This window comes from Lolium perenne, chromosome 3, assembly GCF_019359855.2.
Source record: "Lolium perenne isolate Kyuss_39 chromosome 3, Kyuss_2.0, whole genome shotgun sequence".
Classification (NCBI taxonomy): Eukaryota; Viridiplantae; Streptophyta; class Magnoliopsida; order Poales; family Poaceae; genus Lolium; species Lolium perenne.
The window spans coordinates 112510582-112517012 of record NC_067246.2 but is presented as its reverse complement, the minus strand read 5'-3'; positions in this window follow the sequence as shown (position 1 = coordinate 112517012).

The window sequence follows — 6431 nt, the reverse complement described above, 5'->3', positions numbered from 1 at the left end:
TTGTCCCGCCGGCTGCCGTGAGAGGCGCCGTTGGCCGGCTTGTGCTCAGCCGACTTGTGGTGGTCCCGCCTGGAAGGAGCCGGCGCCGGTTCAGCCGTCGCCTTGCCGGCTTCTTCAGCCAACGCGTACTTGTCGGCGATGGCCATGAGGGCGGCCATGGACTTGGGCTCGCTGCGGCGCAGCTTGTGCCACAGCATGGTGTTGGGCCGGCAGCCACCCATGAAGAAGCTGATGGCCTGGATCTCGTGCACACCCTCGCAGGAGTTGCGCATCTCGCACCAGCGCGTCAGGTACGCGCGATCCGTCTCGTCCGAGCCCTGCTTGCACATCTCGAGCTGTTGGGGGCGACCCGGCCGGCGATAGGTGCCGGTGAAGTTGCTGATGAAGGCCTCCTCGAAATCAAGCCAGCCGTTGATGCTGCCGGCTGGCAAGTTGTTGAGCCAGGTGTGGGCGGAGCCGACCAGCATCAGGGGGGAGTAGCGCACCGCCCAGCGCTTGTTGCCTCTGGAGATGCCGACTGCGGTGGAGTAATCCTGCAGCCAGTCCTCCGGCTTGGCGGTGCCGTCGTACTTGGGCGTGTCGCGGGGGAGCTGGAAGTCGTCGAGCATGGGCTCGTTGGCGATGCGAGGCCCGAAGCACTTGGGGCAAGCCGGCTCCTCCTCTTCCGCAATGCGGGATTCGACCAGCCAATCGAGGCGGTCTCTGGCGTCGACGGACTCGATGCGGGGGCCCAGCCGGGAACGTGCCGGCTGCCTGGTGCCGGTTCGCTCTGGAGCCGGCCTGTGTTGGCGCCTTGGCGCCGCCAGCTCGGAGTCATGCTCCTCGTTCCGGTTTGGTGGCGGGCGTCTGCGGCCGCTGTGGCCGCCGTCCAGCCGGCTTGTCCGGCTTGAACCTGCGCGGGTGTCGCGGGAGTCTCTGTGCCGGCTCGGTGCGGGCGAGGCGGACTCGGCCGTGTCTCTGTGGGGGTCCTTGCTGGTGCCTGCAGCAGCGCGGACGGGAGGGGCTTTCGAAGCACCATACCTGGGGTCCTTGGTCTGCTCAGCTGCAGCCCGGCACAGGTCAGCTACGCGCTGCGTCTGGCGGTGCAGCTTGTCTCCTTCGAGGAGGGCTAGCTCCTTCGAAGCCGCTTCGGCTGCGAGGATGTTCTTGTCGGGGGTGTTGTAGACGGGCAGCTCCGCGGACGGAGCCGGCACTTTCACGCCGTCGCGGTCGATCTCAGCGCCTAAGAGGCCTCCGCGCTTGCGGATCATGCCGGCTCGGCTGGGGTTGTTGCCGCCTGGCGTGAATCCTTGGGCGTGCTCGAACTCACGCTGGGTCATGGCCAGCTGGCGCTTGGCTGCAGCCAGCTCTTCGGCCTGCTGGAGGAGGAGCTGGCGATGTGCTTCCAGGTCCGCCTCGACGGTGGCGGCGTCGCCACCTGCGGTGAGCGGGGAGCTCAACTTCGTTCGGACTTCGTCCAGCCGGGATGGAGGTGGAGGCGCCTTTGGACCCGAGCCGGAGGCGTTGGGGTCGACGTTGCGCTCCAGGTTGGGGCCGCGGGTGCGCGGGTTCTTGGTGGGGAGCTCCTCGCCAGCCATCATGACTTGCACGACGGCGGGGCTGGCGGGAGCGCTGCTGCCGGCTCGCGGAGGAGGGCTTGCGCAGCGCAGCACCTGCCGCGGGTAGCGCGGCGGTGCGACGGTGGCGACGTAGACGTCGTGGCCGCCGAAGGAGATGACGCTGCCGCCGGCTGGGAAGGGCCGGTCGGCGAAGCAGCCAGCGTTGTCGCTGACGCAGTCGAGGGAGCCGAATCTCCAGATCAAGCCTGAAGCGACTCGCTCGCCGGTGGTGATGGTGAGGCCCGTCCGGATGAAGACACCGGCCGAGGATGCTGAAGGCCCCACGGAGGGCGCCAAATGTCGTGGTATCGTCACGGCATATGCCATAGGTTGGCTAATCGAAGGTGGTTCCTGAGAGATCTCACGGCGGTATCCGGATGCGGGTATGGGGACGAGCGACACGACGACGTACCCAGGTTCGAGGCCCTCCGATGGAGGTAACACCTCTACTCCTGCTAGAGTGTATATGATGATCACACAATACAAGGTTGCTCCTTGAGCTGTGTCCGGCTGCTCCTGGGAGGCTAAGGAAGACTAGAGTCTCTCTCACAGGGCAGCGCTAGGGGTGGAAGTGAAGTGAGAATCATCGATCCCCTGCACGAGAGGGGGTAGTGCGGCTTATATAGGCACCGGCACTTTACATATAAGACCCTATAGTTTACTGGCTGGCTTGGCCGGCTCCGGCTTCCGCTCCTTCCCGAGGCAGTGACGTCAGGAGCCATTGAGGCCTCATGGCCTGTCCCATCCGGCTGCCAAGGTCAGCGGTATGGGGAGGAGGTGTCCCTGTCGCCATCAGCCACTGTTGCCAGTACGGATTGACGTAGACCATGATGGCATGTCCGGCGCGTGGCACTATTGCTCCACAGTGCCCCGCGCTTTACGGAAGATGAAGTCAGCATGGACTTTGGGAACCCGGATCACCAACCCGGTTCCTTCTAGTGCAAGACTTGCTAGCCTCGAGTCGGTCTGAGGTACAAACCCCCAGTCGGATATGGCTTGTAGAAGCAGGCCCAGCTACAGCATTGGCGGCCGTAGCCAAGCCGACTAGGACCTAGAGCCAGCCGGCTTCCGGACCAGCCGGCCACGGCGCCAGCCAGCTGCTCCTCAGCCGGCCTTTGCCGCGAGCCGGCCAGTGGCCAGCCGGCTGCTCCGCGTCCATTGCCCTACCCGGGGTCTTCCCCCCGACAAGAAACATTTGGAGAATAGCGAGAGTGAAGTTTTTAGGAAAGAAAGAGATGAGCTTGAGGAAATTTTTCTTCGCCAACCTATTCTCAAGCATGATTTACCGGTGGAAGATCTGGGTACAACACCGCCACCAAAGGAAGATCCTGTCTTTGATTTAAAACCTTTGCCTGATAATCTTAAATATGCTCATATTGATGATAAGAAAATATATCCTGTTATTATTAGTTCTAAGCTTACAGAGTTTGAAGAAGAAAGGCTATTGGAAATATTGAAGAAACACCGAGGCGATATTGGCTACACTCTTGATGATTTGAAGGGGATTTCTCCCTCTATTTGCCAACACGCCATTAATATGGAAGATGATGCGAAGCCTGTTGTTGAACCTCAGCGTCGTCTAATTCCTAAGATGAAGGATGTGGTAAGAAATGAGGTATTACGACTTCTTGAAGCTGGTATTATATATCCTATTGCTGATAGTAGATGGGTTAGCCCTGTGCATTGTGTTCCTATGAAAGGAGGAATGACTGTTGTGCCTAATGATAATGATGAGCTCATACCTCAAAGAGTAGTTGTAGGATATAGAATGTGCATTGATTATCGAAAAGTTAATAAGGTTACTAAGAAAGATCATTACCCTTTGCCTTTTATTGATCAAATGTTAGAAAGGTTATCTAAAAATACTCATTTTTGTTTTCTTGATGGCTATTCTGGGTTTTCACAAATTGCTGTTAAAACTAAAGATCAAGAGAAAACCACTTTCACTTGTCCCTATGGAACTTATGCTTATAGACGTATGCCTTTTGGTTTGTGTAATGCTCCTGCTACTTTTCAAAGATGCATGTCTGCTATTTTTCATGGTTTTTGCGAAAGTATTGTAGAGGTATTCATGGATGATTTTTCTGTCTATGGGAATTCTTTTGATAATTGCTTGCGGAACCTCGATAAAGTTTTGCAGAGATGTGAAGAAACTAACCTTGTTCTTAATTGGGAGAAATGCCACTTTATGGTTAATGAAGGAATTGTATTGGGACATAAAATTTCCGAGAGAGGTATTGAAGTTGATAGAGCTAAAGTTGAAGCAATTGAGAAGATGCCCTATCCCAGGGATGTTAAAGGTATTCGTAGTGTTCTTGGTCATGCTGGGTTTTATAGGAGGTTTATTAAAGATTTCTCCAAGATTTCAAAGCCTCTTACTAATCTTCTTCAAAAAGATGTACCTTTTGTTTTTGATGATGATAGTAAGGAAGCTTTTGAAACTCTTAAGAAAGCCTTAACAACTGCTCCTATAGTTGAACCTCCTGATTGGAACTTACCATTTGAAATTATGTGTGATGCTAGTGATTTTGGTGTAGGCGCTGTTCTTGGACAGCGGTAAATAAAAAACTGAATGTTATTCATTATGCTAGTAAAACTCTTGATGCTGCTCAAAGAAATTATGCTACTACTGAAAAGGAATTGTTAGCTGTAGTTTTTGCTTGTGATAAGTTTAGATCCTATATTGTTGATTCAAAAGTTACTATTCATACTGATCATGCTGCAATCAGATACCTTATGCAAAAGAAAGATGCTAAGCCTAGGCTTATTAGATGGGTACTTCTGTTGCAAGAATTTGATTTACATATTGTAGATAGGAAAGGTGCTGATAATCCTGTTGCTGATCATTTGTCTAGATTGGAAAATATTGCTTATGATCATGTTCCTGTTAATGATAGTTTTCCAAATGAACAATTGGCTGCAATAAAGGTGAGTTCGCGAGACAGTCCTTGGTATGCTGATTATGCTAACTTTATTGTTTCCAAGTATTTGCCTCCAACCTTTTCAGCTCAGCAAAGGAGGAAATTCTTTTATGACTTGAGGCATTATTTTTGGGATGACCCACACTTATATAAAGAAGGAGTGGATGGTATTATGCGAAGATGTGTTCCCGAATATGAACAACAGGAGATATTGAGTAAATGCCATGGTAGTGCTTATGGAGGACATCACGCCGGATAAAGAACCGCGCAAAAGGTTCTGCAATCAGGTTTTTATTGGTCTTCAAAGATGCAAGGAAGTTTATTTTATCTTGTGATGAATGCCAAAGGGTTGGTAATATCTCCAGACGCAATGAAATGCCTATGAATTATACTCTTGTTATTGAACCGTTTGATTGTTGGGGATTTGACTTCATGGGACCTTTTCCCTCTTCAGAAGGTAACACTCATATACTTGTTGCTGTTGATTATGTTACCAAATGGGTAGAAGCCATACCTACAAAAAGTGCTGATGGTGAGACCTCTTTAAGAATGCTTTTAGATATTATTTTTCCTAGATTTGGAGTTCCTAGATATATTATAACTGATGGAGGTTCTCATTTTATTCATGGTGGTTTTAGAAAAACTCTTGCTAGATATGGTATTAATCATAGAATTGCTTCCGCTTATCATCCTCAAACTAGTGGGCAAGTAGAATTATCAAATAGAGAAATTAAATCTATCTTGCAAAAGACTGTTAATAAAACTAGAAAGAATTGGGCTAGTAAATTGAAGGATGCACTTTGGGCTTATAGAACTGCTTATAAAAATCCCATGTGAATGTCACCTTATAAAATGGTTTATGGGAAAGCTTGTCATGTACCTTTAGAACTAGAGCACAAAGCTTATTGGGCTGTTAGAGAATTAAATAAAGATCCTAAACTTGCCGGTAATAAGAGGTTGCTACAATTGAGTTCTCTAGATGAATGGAGAAGTGAAGCTTATGAAAATGCTAAACTCTTTAAAGAGAAAGTTAAAAAATGGCATGATAGAAGGATTATCAAAAGAGAATTTAATATTGGAGATAAAGTCCTATTGTATCGGTCTCGTCTCAGATTCTTTGCAGGGAAATTACTCTCGAAATGGGAAGGACCATATGTTGTTGAGGAGGTGTATCGTTCAGGAGCAATCAAAATTAGCTCTCTCCAAGGCAATGCTACACAAGTGGTAAATGGACAAAGACTCAAGCATTATATCTCAGGTGATTCCTATAATGTTGATGTTGATATTATTCGAGTGGAAACACCGAAGGCTTTTATCAAAGGACAAATTGACAGTTCGCCAGAACTCGACTTTGAATAGGTAACAGTACTGGTAATGAAAAGTACGCAATTTACTTTCTGAACAATATTTTTGCTGTTTTTGGAAAATATGAAAAATTACGAGATCGAAACGGAGTGGAAAAGACGCACGAGGGCGTGCCACCATAGGCCGGCGCGGGCCCCAGCTAGGCCGCGCCGCCCTATGGTTTGGCCGCCTCGTCGCCCCTTTCCGACTCTAGTTCGATCTGGTACTTTCCTTTGGTCGTGGAAATTTTTGCTATATAATCCCCCGGACCCCTGGAGGTCCGTATATCGTTTTCTCGACGTGTTTTGTTTCGAGCTGTTTCTGCCAGGAATTGTTTCGGATCTAGAGCCATCATGTCTTTGTCGGAAACTCCGAAGGACAGCTCCCGCAAGGATGTTGGCAACTTGTACATGGAGGAGCTGAGGATGCACCCAAAGGAGTTGATGCTCGTCGAGGGAGAACTGCAGATCAAGGATGTTCAGGGTCCTAAAGGAGAAGGAAGCTTGGAAGACAGGATGGAGAGGCTAGAACAGGAGGTCTTCAAATACAAGAAGATGGCTGAGCGTGA